The 20,897-nt window shown below is 41.8% G+C and overlaps 1 protein-coding gene across 9 annotated transcripts in view; it reads left to right on the top strand.

Moving 5' to 3' along the window:
• GULP1 (GULP PTB domain containing engulfment adaptor 1) overlaps window positions 1-20,897 on the top strand; it is a 334,104-nt gene that overhangs the window by 107,541 nt on the left and 205,666 nt on the right. For 5 of the 9 annotated variants that reach the window (XM_061608236.1, XM_061608244.1, XM_061608235.1 and 2 more), the window contains 2 exons: window positions 8,041-8,162; window positions 17,166-17,293. The gene's annotated coding sequence lies outside the window, so the exon portion shown is untranslated. The remainder of the gene's footprint in view (window positions 1-8,040; window positions 8,163-17,165; window positions 17,294-20,897) is intronic. The other 4 variants (XM_061608241.1, XM_061608240.1, XM_061608239.1 and 1 more) reach the window with 3 other exon arrangements.

Below are 20,897 nucleotides of genomic sequence, written 5' to 3'. Positions count from 1 at the left end.
AGAGTGTGGGTACTGCCACCAGTTCCACCTTCCAGGTTGGAAGACCTTGTTTGAAATCACATGGTTAAGTATTTGCAAACATACTGTCCTGGCCAACCCTGACAGATTCAGACTTGGACTCACTGGTATATTTTTCTCCATGATGTTTAATGTGGAATCTCGGCTTAGAGCATTTCATAGATCAGCTTACAGGTGACACATGTCTCTGCATATCTACACAGCATAATTAGGCATGGCTACTCAAGCTAAGATGTTGCAGCCATCAGATGCATCCCTTGTAGACTTAGGGCAGGCTTTCTATTTGCATGGGGAAGGTTTTGCTGAACAGGGCTGGGTTAGCAAGTCAGCATTCTACGAACAGGTTGAAAAGCTGGTGCTATCTGCATGCACCTGCACATCTGCCAGCATATACATGGCAACAGGGGTGGAGGTACCTCAGCCAGATACTCCTCTGATGCTGCCTCTGGTCAAGCCTCTGATTCCTCCTCCTCTGGAGAAGGTGCAAGCAATGGCTCAAGTGACAAGGCGGGACTGGGAGGTGGGACAGGAGCCGACTCATTGTCAGACATCTTTTCTACAGTTGTAATGGAAACTAAGGAGTGGAGCTATCGCTGTCTAAACTGCTGAAGCCTTCTCCTGTTTCAGTCCCCTCCTGTTGCAGCCCACTGGGTCCCTCACCAGGATTCTAGGCTTGTTCCTCCTCTGGATTGCTCTGATAATAACTCCCCATAGGTCCCATGACACATACACCCCCCATCAGAATGGGCAGAAGACTCTCACACTGCTTTGTTTATATGTATGAAAGAGAGAAAAAGATAGTAATAGGATCTTTGCCTTGCCCAGATGTGACTTCCGCAGGGTAAACTTTTTAAGTTTTCAAGTGTTGAATCTGGGGGTTTAAGCTTCAGATCCAAAGCTCAATAACACAAAAAGTTAAACTGCCATGTTTAATACCATTTGGGTATGGTAAAACGGAAACTGAGTTTTAGACCCTTTGGAGGCCAACTGTGAATTGTTTGCAAGGCACTTTGAGGGTAAAGTTGCTCACCTCTGTAGCAGTTTTGATGCCCCATTCACATCTACTGTAGTCCCTGATGTGGTGACCAGTGCAATGTCTGCTGCAACTTCTTGGGAACGGTTTCAGTTTATGTGCTCTGATGACGTAGACAAGGTACTTGTGATGATACGGCCAGCAACATGTCCTCTTGACCCTTGCCCTTCTTGGCTTATTAAAGCTTGCTGAGGGGGTTTGACTGAGTGGATCCAGGGTGTGGTCAACACATCACTGCATGAGGGAGTGGTTCCAGATGCCCTGAAAGAGGCAGCAATCCGACTGCTCCTGAAAAAGCCCACCCTTGACCCATTGGTCTGCAACAATTACCGACTGGTCACAAGTACCCCTTCTTAGGGAAGGTGATTGAGAGGGTTGTGGTGCAGCAGCTGCAAGTACTCTTGGATAAAACAGATTATCTTGACCCATCCCGGTCTGGGTTCAGGCATGGTTATGGGACTGAATTGGCCTTGGTCACCCTGATGGATGACCTTTACTGGGAGGACCGGGGGAGTGCGACCCTGTTATTCTTACTTGATCTCTTAGCGGCTTTTGATACCATTGACCATGGTATCCTTCTGGGCCGACTTGATGAGATGTATATTGAAGGCACTGTTGTACAGTGGTTCTGATTCTATCTCCAAGGTTGCTCTCAGAGAATAGCATTGGGTGATTGTCTTTTGGCCCCCTGGCAGTTGTGCTGTGGGGTGCCGCAGGGTACCATCTTGTCCCCCATGCTGTTTAACATCTATATGAAGCCCTTGGGAGTGGTCATCAGGAGATTTGGGGCGAGGTGTCAGCAGTATGCTGATGATACCCAGCTCTATTTCTCTGTAACATCTGAATCGGGAGAGGCTGTGCAAGCCCTTGACCGCTGCCTGGACTCTATGGTGGGCTGGATGAGGGCCAATAAACTGAGTCTGAATCCTAGCAAGATGGAGGCGCTGTGGGTTGGTGGTTCCCGAGTTTAGATAATTGGTCAGTTGCCTGCTTTGGATGGAGTTATACTCCCTCTGAAAGAGCAGGTTCATTGTCTGGGGGTGCTCCTGGATCCATCTTTGTCACTAGAGGCCCAGGTGATGTCAGTGGGTAGTAGTGCCTTTTACCAGCTTTGTCTGGTAAGATAGCTGCGACCATTTCTGGACCGGCATAACCTGACCACTGTTGTCAACGCACTGGTAATCTCCAGGCTGGATTATTGTAATGTGCTCTATGTGGGGCTGCCCTTGAGATTGGTCCAGAAGTTGCAGCTGGTGCACAATGTGGTGGCGAGACTGCTCACTGGGGCAGGGTATCGCCAACATGTCGCCCCACTGCTAAAATAATTGTACTGGCTGCCAATTTGCTACCGGGCCAAGTTCAAGGTTCTAGTTTTGGTGTACAAAGCCATATACAGTTTGGGACTAGGATACCTGAAAGACTGTTTTATCCCTTATATATCCAGTTGATCACTGTTGGAAGGAAGGGTGGGATATTAATCTAATGATGATGATGATGATGATGATAACAACAATGCAAACTAGTCACTGTATTAACAGGGAAATAACGTGATAATTACAGATGTAAGAATTAAGAATTTGGGTTAAAAAGAGTTGTACTACACAGTAATCAGAAGGAGTGGTAATGTGTTTTCTCAGATTGAATTTTCAGTTTAAACTTTTAATTAACCATAATTTAACAAAGCAAATAGTATGAAGGTGAAAAGAAGTATATTTTCAGCAATACCCGTCATAGCCTTTCTGTGCCTTTGTAAGGCATGTCCCTCCTGAATTCACCATTCATAATGAAACATTGATCTCTCTCTTATTGTAATTACTGTTCCATAGAAATCTCCTACTTGTTTTCTCCTACGTGAAAATAGAGAGTAATAGTTGACCCCAAACTTTGGCTGTGTTGTGCATGATCAAGTTTGTTTGCCCTACTGTTGTAAGATGCTTCCATGTGCCCCCAATCACGATGTTTGGCAGTGGATGTAAAGAACTAGGAAGGCTCTGGAGAAAAAAGATGTACAATTAAATTTTTAAGATGGTTAAATATATGTGGCAGTAGTTGGTACAGTTACTGCTCGCAGGCCTACTCAGAGTGGAAGCCAATGTGGGTGCAAACTGAAGTCCACAAATTGCCAGCTCATCAAGCATTATTGAAGGTTTTTTTTACTCTCCATATTCAGCAGCTGTAAGGAAAAACAGCAATACAAGAGGCAAAAGGATGAAATGCATATATCGCTGATATGTTGTAAATAAGATGCTTCTTTGTCCTTTCAAAGTAGATTTCATGCAGTCACACAGGTGGCCCCTATTTATCATTCACTGAAGACTGACTTGTTATCTATAATATAAAGGTCCATAGGCAGAGAATAGGAGCATGAGCAATGTGCACTGCCCCACAGCTGTCTGTGTATTCACCTTAGATATGTAACCAAGAGTCAAACCTATCCATTGTGACTATATTCAGTAGGTTTCCTGCCCCTTTTGACTGCTTTTGACTGTCAGACTATTTATCAGTATAATTATGCACCCTGATTAGCTCTCCAACACTTCAGACAGAAAGCTTGCTTTGCCTTCCTGCCCAACATCCTTTTAACTGAAAATGCATACAAACTTTTGCATGCAAAGCGTGTGTTCTACTACTGAGTTATGTTTGCTCCCTAAGTACTGTGTGCTTCTAGATGGATATTTATTGTGGAATTTGTGCTCTTCATATATGCAAGATTTTAGTTTTGTTTTGGCAATATCCACACAATGTCATTGGCATCAAAATACCAGCTTGCACTCCCCATTTAATCAGGATTTACGCTTTCTGTGGGAAATCTGATAAGTAAAAACCACCTATTTGCAAATTAAGCCCATCTGGAAAACCCACTATATCATTAAAAACCTCCCATTTATGTTCAAATATTTCCCTCTTACAGTATTATTTTCCCCTACTTATTCAGCGATCTGCCAAGCATATCTACTCAGTGGTGCTATCAAGTGATCTTCTCTACTGTAATAACATTGTTGCTTTTAATTGGAATAGTATGGTGTTTGGCTCCAGCAACAATGAAATCTGCTGCCATGCTTTTCAGTTACAAAGAAGGCAATTGCAAGCAAAATAAAGCAGCCCTTGGCTAAGAAAGGAGAATCAATGAAGGACTGATCATAGTTCAGCAGCACGCTGATTGTCAATATCTTCAAGAGAGAGAAAAAAAGAAAGAAAAGAGTACAAGCAGGTAACAGGAAGGCTAAGAAAAGTTGACACTGTGCCAAAAATAGGAAGAAGGGTGCACTACAGAGATAGCAAAGCAGAAAGTAAGCACAAAGAGAAAGACAAAAGAACCAACATCAGTGAAGGTGAACTAAGAATGAGAATCTTCATATGTATATCATTCTGTCTTAAAAAGGTAAAGGTGTCCCGGCACTTGTAGTGCGAGTCGTTTCTGACTCTTAGGGTGACGTCTCGTAACGTTTTACTAGGCAGACCGTATATATGGGGTGGGATTCCCAGTTCCTTCCCCAGCCTTTCTTTACTCCCCAGCATATGCTGGGAAGGCTGAGTGGACCTCGACCCCTTTTACCAGAGATTTGACTTCCTCCTTCCGTTGGAATTGAACTCCAGCCGTGAGCATACAATTTTCAAAACGAGGTAGAGGAAGGAACCTTCTAGAAGCCTCAGTGAAGAACTGAAAACTCTGTGAAGATGGCAGGACATGTGTACTTTAAATGTCTTCATTTTCATGTTACGTTTCTAAAAAGAAACCAATCCTGATCCCATTTAATTATGGATAGTGTTTAGTATTCATTAGTAAATGTTGTTTTCTAAAATTAAAAAAGTTTTTTTTCAAATAAAACATGTATAAACTTAAAGGACAATTTGAGTTGCTGTACTGCAAAAATGTAAGACTACTTTCTTACTGTATCCCAGCAAGTAGATTACTTCTTACAAAAAAATAATGCTTCAATGTAAACCAGTGAATATAAGCCTTCATGCTAGGTTACCTCCGGGAAATCATAGCCTATATTGGATTATTTACTCTTTAAACATCTGTAAAAATTAGGGCAAGCTGGGCAACCAATAATATTCAGAGGCCCCAGAAAGTGGGTAATTACTTAAAGCAAGAATAAAAAATCTGTTGGTGGAAATAAGACAGCAAGACAGCAAGAGAAGATGGCGGTAGAGGCAACAGCTATGGGCGATGGAGCCCCACCACCAATTGCTTTTATGGGGCAATTCCCCCTCGGCCGGGGCTACAATGCATGGGAATGCACAGGAAATATGGGGGAGCCCCCCTCTCTTCTTCCTATGCTGCCTCCCTCGTATTTGACCTGGACCTGGACGCCAGCTGTCGGTATGACCCAGGGACGTGACTTGATATTCCACCTACGCCAGGCCGCCACCACCTCTCGAGGTGGACAGCGCCAAGCTGGGCTGGAGCCGGAAATGGGCTGTGGCCTTTCAGCGGGCCTGGTGCCGCGGCCTGTCCTCGGGAGACGCTGCTTTGTTGTGATGATCTTTCGGCGGCTCTGAGGGCCAGGAAGTGTCCCTGCCGCTGTCCTTCCATCTGGCCTTCATCCACTTCACCTTGATATCGGCTGCGCTTACACCCTGGAACCTTCGCCTCAGCTTCTTTGAGAAGAACTTCCCTGTTAGTTTCGACTTCAAGGGGCCTGTTTAGCCCACCTTCCTCTCTGTTGGAGCTGCTGGACGTTAAGATCAAGAGGGGCTGCCGCTTTTGATCTTGCAAACTGACTATCACCCACACTGGTTTCTATGCCTGGGTGGGAAGACTTATACCAGGAGCTTCCATCTGAAGTTACCCCTTTCAGATTATACAGGCGAGAAGCCCTATTATTGAAATTGAGTTCCCTCTACCATATTGTTTAGTTTTTATTGTTTAGCCCTTCGATGTTTTGATGTTTTATATGTTTTTGCTTTGTACGTAGCTCAGAGTGGCTGGGTAACCAGCCAGATGGGCGACTAATGAATCGAATAAATAAATAAATAAATAAATAGGATAGGCAAGCACCAATGCTAAATTTGCTATTCCCTTTAGGAATGGAAAATATTTCAGGGTCAGTTCAGTGAAACACTTTACTTCAAATGAATCAGAATGAAAACATACATGGTAAAGCTTTTCCTTGACTGTGGAAAAGGGTAAAGAGGTGTAGGCTATTTTATTACCTAAAGATTCCGTGCTCATTGGTTTTGCAATACTGAGCATTCATTTTTTATTTATAGGGTACAAAGATTTAATAGGATGATGCTCCAGGATCTGCATATAAGATAACTCTTTTGATCTCTCTTTCCCTTTACAGAGCATTATTGTTGTTGTTTACCTGCCCTTCACCATTAGGTCCCAGGACAGGTTACAAAATCTAAAATACAAGAGATAACTTACTGCAGTAATACCATGGTAGATGTCTAATCAATAGGATTCAGATCCTGTGCAGGTGGCAGGCTGTGGAAATCTTATGCTTTGTTAACACATTATTTGAAGTCTTTTACGAGAACCATTGGGCCAGGGGATAAAGAGAGTTATTACTGGAGGCCTTGTAGATTTGCTGTAATAAGGAAACAGTAGTAGGGATGCATATATTCTCCTAAGAACTGCAAATGTGAGCTATATTCTATGTTCTGTTCTCTATTCTGTGGTCTAATAGACTTTAAATTTGTGTGCTGTAGTGATACACTTGTCTGAAGGACAAGGATGTTAGACCTCCAGCAAAATTATCATCTTATCTTTGTCCTGGCTGGACCATTTGAGAAGAGATTTTCTGTAGTTTTCAGTGACAGGAGGTGCATTTATAATTGTGATCCCCAGCCAGATTGCTTCAGCCAAGGTTTAAAATACATTTACATTTTGTGACTAATACAGTAATCTATGAAAATGGAAATGGACTGCCTTCAAGTCGATCCTGACTCATGGCGACCCTATCAATAGGGTTTTCATGGTAAGTGGTATTCAGAGGGGGTTTACCATTGCCTCCCTCTGAGGCTGAGAGGCAGTGACTGGCCCAAGGTCACCCAGTGAGAGATTTGGGACAGGGAACATAAGAATATCATTTGAACATGCCCATGGTTGAGATAGCGCTGTGTCCTAAAACTGTTTGATAAAAACTAATGAGGGTATGTGCGTGTGTGTGTGACAGAGACACCTCATTTTGTCAGCATTTTCCCCCAATGCATACACATCAGAATGCAGTGATAGGAGATGACGGTAGTGATTATAAAAAGCTGGTAATCACACACACTTGCCAGCCATATCACCAGAACTTTGCCCTAAAACTATAATTTATTCAAGGCATTTTGCCATTCTTTTTCCATGTGTCCTGTATATCAAATCCTGTACTTAACAGTTCCTCTTCCAAATTTAGCCCCCATCTCAATCACTGAAACCATTACTGCATAAACATTCAGTGGTTTCCAGGCTTACTCATTTTCAGACCTTCCTTACTTTTTAATCTCCACCTTTGCATGTGTGTGGCTAATATGCACTTAAAGGCAGAATGGCTTTCTAACTGGCAGGTTGTTGATACTATTTATTCTCAACATTGGCGGTTCATTGCAATATTTCATATATTTACAGATAGCATTGCAGAGTGCACAGCTTACGTCAGTTTACTTGTTCTGTGAAATGCTTAGAGAAATGATAAGCTTTAAGAAGAAGTCAAGATGTGACACAATGCTTGTTTTGATACATCAGTCTCAAACTACAAACAAGAATGTTACACTCCTTGATGCAGGAGAGTCTGCATTTTCATTGAAAATGGGGAGCTCAATATTTAAACCTTACTTTAATATCTCAGTTAGTGATGCTTCAAAACACAATTCTCAAAAAACAAACAAACATTCTGGTCTTTTCTAGTCTTGCCTGTTTCTTGTTGCAACTTGATTGACTGCTGGGACTGTTTAGTTAACCTCTTAAGCTTTTTATCAAAAGTCCACATTTCTCTGGCAATAGGCCTAGATTTCCAGACTGATCTGTGATTGCTTCATTCTCTGTCCCCCAGAACTCTGCATGTCCTGCTTCTCCACTTGTTGCCTGTACTGGAAAGAAAGAACTATATGTTACAGACTGCTTGCAGTTGTACTTTTAGTTCTGCCTGCAGAGTGATTCTTGCAATCTTGTTTGGTGAGTATTCACTTGATCTCAGTCGTAGGAACAGTGTGAAGTTGAGTCGTCTATGTATGTGTTACTGGCCCAAGGTTTCCCAGTACCTAGAGCACTTCAGGGCTTAAGTGGGGTTTCTTACATTTCATCCCATTAAGAAAGATGCACTCTATAATTTGAAGATGGCTTGGTGTGGATGTGCTGTAAAAACAATGCCTTCAAGAGGTTCCATGGGTTAGAGAGAGTAAGATTGTCTGAGCCAGGATCTCCAAAGGAATCCATGGCAGTGGCCATTTTGTGTTAGACCATGCTCTGGTAGTGGCCATTTGGGGTTAAGCTAAGGCCATGTGGCACTTTCTCAAAATTCAGAATATGCCTCAAGCCCCCCCCCCAAAAATTGGTACCATTTCTGTATTGTTTCAGCAACCCTGATCGAAATTGTTTTAGTGTGTATAGTATATGTAAATAGATTTGGTAAATATAGTAACAATAGGTATACAGTAGTTATTTTAATCTTACTATTGTTTTTATGTTGTATAATTCTGTTTTATCACTTTTTTTGTGTGCTTCTTAAATGTATGGTAACACAGAGTATGAGGTTAAAGATAGCTACAATATATCTTGTAGCATAATTATTTTTAAAACATGAAATATTTGTTTATTTTTCCAAGTTACGAGAGAGTCTGCTTTGTTAATGACAAACGTTCATCTCACTTGTTTCCATTATGTCTTCATAACCCTATATTATGTATTTAATGGTGAATATCATGGAGTTACCAAATATGAATGACTTTTTGAAAGATGGAGATGGGGCTGCAATGCATTTTTTTTTCTTACACCATTTCATCATTATGAGTCCTGTGTCTAATAAACTCTGAAGTGTTATACTGGCTGTTTGGCCACCTGGAAGTGTTTGCAGACAAGACATGATACAACGTAAGTATTAGACTTAGCCCTGGGTTCAAATCTTCTCTCCATGAAGCTTACTGGGGCAATGCCCAGGCCATGGGGAACTACATTAACATCCACACCAATAAAGGCGTGGCTCTCCAACTTTGTTGTTGTTGTTATGCACCTTCAAGTCGATTACGACTTATGACAACCCTATGAATCAGTGACCTCCAAGAGCATCTGTCATGAACCACCCTGTTCAGATCTTGTAAGTTCAGGTCTGTGGCTTCCTTTATGGAATCAATCCATCTCTTGTTTGGCCTTCCTCTTTTTCTACTCCCTTCTGTTTTTCCCAGCATTATTGTCTTTCCTAGTGAATCCTGTCTTCTCATGTTGTGTCCAAAGTAGGATAACCTCAGTTTCATCATTTTAGCTTCTAGTGATAGTTCTGGTTTAATTTGTTCTAACACCCAATATTGGTCTTTTTTGCAGTCCATGGTATCCGCAAAGCCCTCCTCCAACACCACATTTCAAATGAGTTGATTTTTCTATTGTCCGCTTTTTTCACCGTCCAACTTTCACATCCATACATAGAGATCGGAAATACCATGGTCTGAATGATCCTGACTTTGGTGTTCAGTGATACATCTTTGCATTTGAGGACCTTTTCTAGTTCTCTCACAGCTGCTCTCCCTAGTCCTAGCCTTCTTCTGATTTCTTGACTATTGTCTCCATTTTGGTTAATGACTGTGCCAAGGTATTGATAATCCTTGACAAGTTCAATGTCCTCATTGTCAACTGTAAAGTTACATAAATCTTCTGTGGTCATTACTTTATTCTTCTTGATGTTCAGCTGTAGTCCTGCTTTTATGCTTTCCTCTTGAACTTTCATCAGCATTCGTTTCAAATCATTACTGGTTTCTGCTAGCAGTATGGTATCGTCTGCATATCTTAAATTATTGATATTTCTCCCTCCAATTTCCACACCTCCTTCATCTTGGTCCAATCCTGCTTTCCATATGATATGTTCTGCGTATAGATTAAATAAATAGGGTGATAAAATACACCCCTGTCTCACACCCTTTCTGATGGGGAACCAGTCAGTTTCTCCATATTCCGTCCTTACAGTAGCCTCTTGTGCAAAGTATAGGTTCAGCATCAGGACAATCAGATGCTGTGGCATCCCCATTTCTTTTAAAGCATTCCATAGTTTTTCATGATCTACACAGTCAAAGGCTTTGCTGTAATCTATAACGCACAGGGTGATTTTCTTCTGAAATTCCTTGGTCCGTTCCATTATCCAACGTATGTTTGCGATGTGATCTCTGGTGCCTCTTCCCTTTTTAAATCCAGCTTGGACATCTGGCATTTCTTGCTCCATATATGGTAAGTCCCTTTGTTGTAGAATCTTGAGCATTACTTTACTTGCATGGGATATTAAGGCAATAGTTTGATAATTACTGCATTCCCTGGGATTTCCTTTCTTGGAATTGGGGTATATATTGAACGTTTCCAGTCTGTGGACCATTGTTTAGTTTTCCATATTTCTTGACAAATTTTTATCAAAATTTGGACATATTCTGTCTCAGTAGCTTGTAGCAGCTCTATTGGTATGCCATCTATTCCTGGTGATTTGTTTTTTTGCCAGTATTTTGAGAGCAGCTTTCACCTCACATTCTAAAATTCTGCATAAAATCTCTCCAATTCCTCTTCTTCTGCATTTGACATCAGAGCATTCACTTGGATGATGGTTATGTTGATAGGTTTCCCATTTAATTTCATTGATATAACTCACTCAGACCTTGCGTTGTAGCTCCTAATTGCTTTTGCTACTTCACTTCTCACTATTAAAGCAACCCCGTTTCTTCTTAATTTCTCATTTCCTGCATAAAATCTTTTGTAGTTGCCTGATTGAAAATGTCCCATTCCCGTCCATTTTAGTTCGCTCACACCAAGTATTGTAATGTTGATGCGTTCCATTTCTTGCTTGATAATTTCTAACTTTCCCTGGTTCATGCTTCTCACATTCCATGTTCCTGTTGTGTGCGTTGTACAGCTCCAGACTCTCCTTTCACATCTGTGTGCATCAGCCTCTGGGCTTCCTTTCGGCTTTGACCCAGTTGTGTTATTAGTCACAGAACTACTCGTACTTGTCCTTTGTTCTTCCCCAGTGCTTGGTGACTGCCTTCTGACCTGGAGGTCTCATCTTCCAGCACTATCTCGTGTTGCATTTTGGATACTCTGTTCATAGGGTTTTTGTGGTAAGAGATATTCAGAGGTGGTTTACCATTGCCTTCCTCTGAGTTTGGATGCATCTTAGTTTGGTGTTTCAGCTTTGACCATTCCCTTGCTAGGAGTCTAAGCCTCTTGGTCTAGACTCCCGACGGCACTGATCTTAGCTTCTTCAACACTCTCAAACCCCCTCACCACGTTAAGGTGTGCATCCTAGAGGGGGCCATTAAAACTAACAAGCCCAAATTAGTCACATCTTATTAACTTCAGTGGATCTACTTTGAGTAGGGATAAGGAAGAAATTTGATCGTTTGCATTTAAAGCCAAAGTTATCCAATCCTCACGTTCCAAAACAACTTGAGAACCAAAACACAGCCATCCTTCAAAATTCATGCTTACCCAAATTTTGTGATGTGGTTCTCCAACTAAGCAATGTTTGCAAAAATGTATAAATTAGGGGAAAGTGTGCATAAAAATGAATATATTAGTGAAAGCACACACAGATACATTACATTAAAATAATTGCTTGCAAAGTGTGTACATTAGTCAAACTTGCATACAAAAACGTGTTTAGTAGGAGAAATTCTCACAGATATACTGGAGAGTTTTGATGAGATTTTTAAAAAAACAACCCACAAATTGCTGCAGAACTTAATTTAAGACTGGAAAAATGAGAAACTGAGAGAACTGAAATTGGCATATACTAACTCTGAATAGGACTAGTGTTAAAATACCACCCACTGAGAATGGATGGCACAGTGACTTGCTAGACTAGTGTTTTTCAAACAGTGGGCCAGGATCTGCCACTAAGCCTTGAGCCACTTTTATGTGGGCCTTAGTGCCACTACCCAGTGCCCCCTCACTTGCCCACCCACCTGCTAGCTATGACATAACCTTTTGGTTGTACCACTGCCAGCACAGCAACTAATTGCACCATGAGTAAAGGTGACCAAGAGACAGAGCTGTTGTCGGGGTGAGGAAGGAAAGTGGGTCTCTCTTCCTTCCACTCCCCAGGAGAAAAGAACCAGAGGGGATGTTGAATTTACATGTGTTTTGAATGGGAATATACGTTTGGATGAAGTGGTGACAGACATCTGTACTTATATGTGCATACTATTGTCTTTTTTCATGTACAAGAGTTTGCAGATCCAACAAATTGATTATTTTAATCTACCTTTTTATTTTTTTCCTAATGGAAAGTAAATTGGAAAGAATATGATACAAGAAAAGTTCAAGATAATTGCAGATCAGCAATTTCCACTTTCAGAATGTAACTTGGTTGGTGACCTCGGCATCCCTAAGTGCCCTGCATAACTCTTTTCTCTGACTAGCACAAGCAGAATATATTATGCAGCATAGTAAAAATTATAGAACAAATCATGCAAAACAAGAAGCCATGCATATTTGCCTAAGAGAGGCTGCTGTTTCAAATCATTGTTGCTGCAGATTTTGACTTACCCTAGTGCAAAATTCCTGCACCACAAGGGGCAGCTCTATTCAATGCCATCAGTGAAACAAGCAAAATGAATTAATGGCCTGGACTCATAGATGACTTCTGTATTGGTGTTCTTTATTATGCTGTTGCCCATTCTAGACAGGAAAGCTCTGATATAAGTGCTATGTGTAAAGTCTAGAAATGGGCAAACTTTCAAAGATGATCTTAGAAATTCATCAGGGTCCTGTCTTACCCCCCAAACAATGGAAGAACTTGGATATGTTTTCTGAGCCAATTGAAAGAAAAATGCTCTTGCCCATCCCACAAAACCTTCCATATCATCCCCTACCCCAAACACAGTTCCTTATTTACATGAACTTATCTGACAAGTGTTGGGGGAGAAGAAAAGAAGATTTGCCCCTCCTCCCTCTTACTGTCCTCCATGCACTAGTTGCACTGTGTGTGCAAAGCCCAGGGAACATGGGAGAAATCATAGGGCTGTTCTCTCTGCTGTGGTTCCCTGGGTGTGGCATTCCAACATGCTGTTTTCATGTAGGATATCAAGTGTATGTCCCACTGCTATGGCTTTTGCCACTGCTGCTTGCCAGATAAGTGAAGTAAAGGGTGGAATTGTGTTCAGGGGGTTGGCAGGGTTTGGGGAATGCCAAGGGCTGGCAGTGTCCGATTGAGTAGAAACTGGAAATTCTTCCTTGGCTCAGATTTTGATTTTGAATATTTATTTATTATTTGCATTTATTCATCACTATTTAACCTCGTCTTCTTGGCAATAGGTAATAATCTAATGATATTTTTAAAACATGCACCAGATAATACAATAAAATAGCAAATTAGCAAAAGAATTCAGGGATTACAAAAAGTTCTGGTTTGAGTCAAGTATTTTATAAGCCTGAAAATTGGTATTTGAGACTAACTCAGGAAAATTTCATCTGAAGTAAAAACCTACTCCTTATCTTTGTTTTCAAAACTGCTCTTAGGACACCTTTCCATAATCGAAAAATTAGCCTCTGTAATTCAGTCAAATGGTTTGCATTGGACCATGGCTGTGTTTTTAATTTCTATGTAATGATAATAATACAGTCACAAGAGTGGCTGTATACTATAGCTAGCGTGGATTTTTCACATTCCACAATGTTAAATTGAAAACACCCCCATGCCATTCTGATGCTTCCCATAAGCTCATATCAAAACAAAACCTCAGAAACGCTTGCTTAACAACCCTATAAGTTTTCATGGCAATACACAAAACACTCAGAGAGAATAGGGAGTTCAAAGTCTAAAAAGAGAGGGGAAAAACCCCAGAGCCCTTTTGGATTTTTTCTCTCAGAGTTCTCATAATCTGTTGAAATTCATTAAAAATCACCCATGTTCACAGAGTACCTGTAATCCTAATACTGACCTTGTCCCATACTCTGACCTTCATCTGCTGCAGTTTAAAAGTTTAACAGTCAGCCACTTTGATTAAAGGTCTGTGAGGTCTCCTAGCAACTCTCAGCATCCTTCACTAACTACACTTCCCAGGATTCTTTGAGAGAAGCAATGACTGCCCAAAGTGAAATAAAGGCCTGGTGTGGATGTGGCCAGGGACAGCTTTGGTTTAAATTTGGGTGGGAGGCTACATGTGCCTGCTGTAGAATAAAAAGGTGGTGGAAACGCTGAAAAGCAATGATATTGTTCACAATGTTTTCCTTTTAGAAAGCAAAGGGGTTTCTCTTCTGCCCAGTGCCCACCCACCCAATCTCCTCCCCTCCCCTCCCCTCCATACCCCTCCCCCAGGTCAGTGTTAGACTTTGACTTTGGAGACCAGGGTTCGAATCCCCACACAGCCATGAAACTCACTGGGTGACCTTGGGACAGTCACTGCCTCTCAGCCTCAGAGGAAGGCAATGGTAAACCACCTCTGAATACCGTTTACCATGAAAACCCTATTCATAGGGTCAACATAAGTTGGCATCGGCTTGAAGGCAGTCCATTTCCATTTTCAAACATGATTGCACAGAAATAAATCCCATTGAACTCAAAAAGTATGCAAATGATCAAATCCACCCTCCCTTCTCGTCCCTCCTATTCTCTCCCTCTTGCCCCTTCCCTCCCCCTTCCTTTGCCCCTCCCTCCCCATCCCTTTCCAATCCCCCTTCCCCTTCCTCCTCCTCCCCCTCCCCTTCCTCCTCCCCATGGTCAGTTTTACCTATCTTAAGCATGATTGCATGGAAGTAAATACCATTGAACTCTATAAGCATGCAAATGATCAAACCTGCCCTCTCCTCCCCCTTCCTTTGCTCCCTGCAATATGCTCCTTCCCCCTCCCCCTCCCCCTCCTCCCCCATGGTCAGTTTTTCCTATCCTAACCATGATTGCATAGGAGTAAATCCCATTGAACTCAATAAGCATGCAAATGATGAGACCTGCTTTTTCCCTCCTTCTCCTCTCCTCTCCCTTCCTCCTCCCCTCCACTCTTCCTTCTTCCTTCTCCCCTGCCCACTCCAGCCCTCCCTCCCTCCCCCCGGTGAGTTTTACCTATCCTAAGCGTGATTGCATGGGAGTAAATCCCACTGAACTCAATAAGCATGCAAATGATCAATCCATTCTCAGCAAGCTTGCACAGGATGCCATTCTTACCTCCCGGATTAAAATGCAGGGAAATTCACTAATAGGGAAAAAACCTTGTGGTTTAAGAACGTACCTATAGCCCACAGATATTTCTATCAAACTTTAAAAAGTAGGGAAATTGGGCAGCTATAGTGAATGCACCAGTGGAGCAGGAAACCTGACCTCCTCTCTGAGATATTGTACTGCCCTACACATTTGTCAAAATGCTAACACAATTTGGGTTGGTCTTTCCAACAGTCTAATCCACTTGCTGTGTAGCTTAGAAGAATTTGGTAACATGCGCCTCTGAGCATATGGTGAGTGGTGGCAACACCTGCAATCAGGCCAAATAATAGAAAGAAGACGGGATGTGCTGATCTTGTTTTAGCAGGGAGGAAGAAACATTATTAATACAGCTGATATAGTTCAGATGGTCACTTTAAATATGTTTGATTTATTTGTAATTTTATTGAAGTTTCCTATAGGAAATCATTTTCTTTTCTTTCTGTTTCTGTGAATATGTGAAGTACAGCATCACTTTGAAAAATTTATGCAAAATAGTCTCCAGTGGACCTCAGGAGTGTCTCAATCTGCATACGATAAAACAGTGGGAGGTGAAATATTTTCTAGCAAAATTCTAGGTGTGCTCTATGTTTTTAGTTGACTGTGCCCACCTTGCCTTAAATGAAGTGGTGTAAACATAGCAGGCTGAAAATATGCATCCTCTTTTTTTCTAACAGCTAGAGTCATTGCTGAAGTAGCAACATATTGTAAACAGTCTGATTTTACATCAAACTGCAGTTTCAGATTCAACTTTTAATGCACCCAAAATAGAAATAGAACATAACCTCCAATTTGAAACACAAAAGGCTGTCTTCACCATCATATGACATTGACCAATAAAAAAGCTTTGAAATTAATAAAAATAAATTTGACACAGATTTCTAGGATGAATAATGAGGGAAATAAAATTTTCTAGTTAGATTCTCTGTAGAAACATTAGTAACACAGGAAAGAAGCAAAGTAAGAAGAACACCAACAAACATACAAAAATATAATTCTCTATCTTTGCAGATGGCACAGAAAGTGGATCGGACTGTGAAAGACCAACCAAATTGTGTTTGCATTTTGACAAATTTGTAGGGCAGTATAATATCTCAGAGAGGAGGTCAGGTGTCCTGCTCCCCTGGTGCATTCACTATAGCTGCCCGATTTCCCTGCTTTTTAAAGTTTGATAGAAATATCTGTGGGCTATAGGTATGTTCTTAAACCGCAAGGATTTTTGCCTATTAGTGAATAATAATTCTGAATGTACATGGTTCCCCCTACCCCATCAAATGCTGCTGATCTTTTACTGTTTTTCACAGGGATACAAATGTTTTCTTGAAATGCTCCAGGTAGCTTTATTTTAAGCATAAAATTGGTAAAATGTTCAACAATCTCTTTTTATGACTTAAGAACATAGATGTAGGAGTTATTTGCCATCAAACACATGTTGCTTGTAATTGAAAAAGAAAGAGACTGAGGGTCCATTTTTTTGTGTTCTGTACATCTTCCTCCCACCAACTAATGTGAGTGAATCGCCTACAGGTACAACAGGAAAATATTCTTTTGTGGTGTTAATGCTGAGTGACATATTAAACAAGGACGTTTCAAGGGGGTGGGAGAAGCAACCCAGCCTCTTGTTTGCTGCAAATTGTCTTCTGGCCTTTCAGTGTGAGAACGTATTTTCATCCTTCTGAAGGCAATTTATAATGCCTAGCATCTTCAGTTTCAAAAGGAAAAAGAAAGGAAAAACAATATGTTTGCTTTGGTGGCATCCTAGCTTTTAGCTGACTTTTCCTATTTGATTCTTTCAGCAGATCCAATACAAATTGAAAAATAGGAAACAACGGCATGAAGACAAACATGTTGACAAATGAGTGATTTAACTCCTATGAGAGCAAGTAGCTGTTGTTACCCTTGGTGAAAATTTGGGCTCATCACGGTAAGAGTTTAATGTTAAGCATTTGTTAATGTGTGCAGTACCACTTCTGCTGTGCTAGAAATCACTATTGTTATGCACCCGTGCCACCAGCTGCACCCGTGCCAGCAGCCTGGCATGCCATGCAGTCCCAGGACTCAGCTTCCCACCCACGGCAATTGATCCTGGCAACAGTGTCCCCTGTCAGGGCTGTGTAAACCAGCAACAACCCTGCAAGGTAGGTAGACTGCCACCACCCCTTAACTGGCAACCACTCTGAGTCAAGGGGAAACCCAGAGCACCAGAAATAAACCTGCCAGGGATTTCAAAAGACAAGAGCTAGAAGGGCACTGCTTGTCCTGGAGCCTCTGACAAATAACCAAATACATGGTAGTCTGTGGGCAAGTAACCAAGGTACCAGATTCAGAGCCAATTTCCTCCTGCAGTGAACACACACTGGTAAATAAGAAGTAGCTTTATTAATAAACATAAGTGCACAATTAATAGCAGCAAAATGGTTCCTTAAAACCCATACTCAGAATGGGCCAGCTAAAAATACAGAGAGTTCAGTCAGAAAACAAAACAATAAATCTATCTAACCTGTTCTATACTTACAAAGAGGTATTTGTTGTATAGTCCCACATCTCCTCAGAGATGCATAGCTTGGGTAGTAGATGGAAATGGAACCCACACAGGTATCCACCTATAGGCAAGATGGAACCCAAGGGAACAATGGCTAAAGATTTCACTCCTACACTTATGGAAAAGTCCCTAGTAAGAGTCCAGAACTAATTAGCCAATCGGGGCTTTCTCATGATGCAGTGCTTCTTCAAGTCTTCGCGCCTAACTGGCACGTACTCCCCACCATTCCCAGGCCAGGCTGACCTTGGGCACCAGGCCCTTAAGAGATAAGCAGGTGTTCTCACTCAAGCCTCCTAATTAGCTTCACCTGGGAAACAAAACTGCAAAATCATTGCTCTCACACAGAGGCCCCATTTTAGACAAGATGAAATCCCACAGTTCTTTGCACAAGCACCATGTTACCTTCAAGTTTTTTGACAGCTGTCACATAGTGGGAGCTTTTATTACTGTGACCTTTTGCTAATTCGTTGTTGTCAGACAGAACTGTAAATCTGACTGAAGTGTCTTAGGACTGCTTCACATGATATCTTATCCTTTAATTACTTATAACTGAATGTGTGAATTAGAAAAAATATATATGGAGGTTTGTTGGATGCAGAGCTTGGAAAAGTTACTTTTTTAAACTACAACTCCCATCAGCCCCAGCTAGCATGGCCAACTTGGATGATAGGAAAGTTTTAATCTATGGTGTTGGATCTGTGGTGGCTCTTTCACAATTTTAAGTCATCATTCATTTTGTATTGCAGTCATTGATCAGCATGCAGATATAATTTGCCCTTGATCAGATTTATATTTTTCTCTGATCCAGAGACATTGAATCAGTACCAAAATCAATGAGATGTAAAGGTTAAAAAGCCTTTTGAAAAATGCTGTTATTAGGAATAAATGACATCTTTGATGTTTCCATATAGTCTTGATGTTAGATGCATGTATCCCCAAAGTTCAACATTTGGTCAATTTCCTACTTACTATAAAAGAGAATTCTGCTTTGCCAACCCAAAGCCAAGATCTTAAATACAATTTTACAGGAGCATATTATATTATAAATTATATTTTGTGGATGATATAATTTTTTCTTAACTTTTGAAATCAATAATGTTAACTTTTTATGAATGACAACTTCTAATCATAGAATGAATCACAAATATGATTTGTAAGTGTAACCCTTCTGTCTGAACAGGAAGTGCCAGGTTTTGATTTCTGCTGGTCACAAGGCAGTTGTTTTTCCTCTCACAAGTCTGAACTACAATTTTAAAACAATGTCTTTATTTAAATGTGGAAAAGGGGTCCTATTCACGTGGATTAGGAGCAGGGCTCAAAGCCTTGCTTATCCCCACTTTGCCATGGTGAGTGGAAAGCCAGGCTCTGGTGAGTGAGATAACCCTGAGGTGTCCTCAGAACCATACATCTAAAGAGAAATGGGCATGACCCCTGCCCCCTCTCCAGCCTCAGAATTCATTTGAAGCCTGGGATTGCTTTTGGCTTTGTGCTTGCTGGGCACAAGTAGTCCCATAACAATCTTCATATATCCAGTGAAAAGGTGAAAGTGGAGATGTATGGCTATTACTCCACGCCTGATTGATGTGCCAAGTTTGGATCTGGAGGGAGGAGTCCTTTGCACCTGATGGGCGCTCTAAGCTCATAATTTTTATTTTATTTATTTTATTCAGCTTATATCCCGCCCGACTAGCAAACAGCTCTCTGGGCGGCAAACATAGAAACATATACAATAATAAAATTACAAGATCAATATAACAAATATAAAAGTACATCATCTAAAATACCAATTACAACATTTACATAAATAACTTAGATTAAAATGCCTCAGAGAAGAGAAAGGTTTTAACCTGGCGCCAAAAAGATAATAGTGTTGGCGCCAGGCGTACCTCCTCGGGGAGACTATTCCACAATTCGGGGGCCACCACTGAGAAGGCCCTAGATCTTGTTACTACCCTCCGGGCCTCCCTATGTGTCGGGACCCAGAGGAGGGCCTTCATAGTAGACCGTAGTGTACGAGCCGGTTCATAACGGGAGAGGCGTTCCTGCAGGTATCGTGGTCCCGCGCTGTATAAGGCTTTATAGGTAAATACCAACACTTTGAATCTGGCCCGGTAGCATATTGGAAGCCAGTGCAGGCGAGCCAGAACAGGTGTTATATGCTCAGACCGCTTAGTTCTTGTTAGCAGTCTGGCCGCCGTATTTTGCACTAGCTGTAGCTTCCGAACCGTCTTCAGAGGTAGCCCTACGTAGAGCGCGTTGCAGTAGTCCAAATGTGAGGTTACCAGAGCATGAACCACTGATGTAAGGTCCTCCTTACTCAGATAGGGACGTAGCTGGGCTACCAACCGAAGTTGGTAAAACGCATTCCGTGCCACCGAGGCTACATGGGCCTCGAGTGATAGGGAAGAGTCTAAAACGACTCCCAAACTACAAACCTGATCCTTTAGGGGGAGTGTAACCCCGTCCAGGACAGGGTATATATCCACCATCTGACCAGAGAAACCATCCACCAGCAGCATCTCAGTCTTATCAGGATTGAGTCTCAGTTTGTTAGTTCTCATCCAGTCCATTGTCGCGTCCAGACAACGGTTCAGCACATTGACCGCCTCACCTGAAGAAGATGAAAAGGAGAAGTAGAGCTGCGTGTCATCAGCGTACTGATGACAACGCACTCCAAAACTCCGGATGACTGCACCTAACGGCTTCATATAGATATTAAAAAGCATGGGAGACAGGACCGAACCCTGCGGGACCCCATATTGGAGAACCCATGGGGTCGAGCAATGTTCCCCAAGTATTATCTTCTGGAGACGGCCCGCCAAGTAGGAGCGGAACCACTGCCAAGCAGTGCCTCCAACACCCAACTCCGCAAGTCTCTCCGGAAGGATACCATGGTTGATGGTATCAAAAGCCGCTGAGAGATCAAGGAGAATCAACAGAGTTACACTCCCTCTGTCTCTCTCCCGATATAGGTCATCACACAGGG

Source organism: Rhineura floridana, chromosome 2 (assembly GCF_030035675.1).
Source record: "Rhineura floridana isolate rRhiFlo1 chromosome 2, rRhiFlo1.hap2, whole genome shotgun sequence".
Classification (NCBI taxonomy): domain Eukaryota; kingdom Metazoa; phylum Chordata; class Lepidosauria; order Squamata; family Rhineuridae; genus Rhineura; species Rhineura floridana.
Note: the sequence above shows the minus strand (reverse complement) of the source record. Positions and strands in the feature narration are given on the sequence as shown.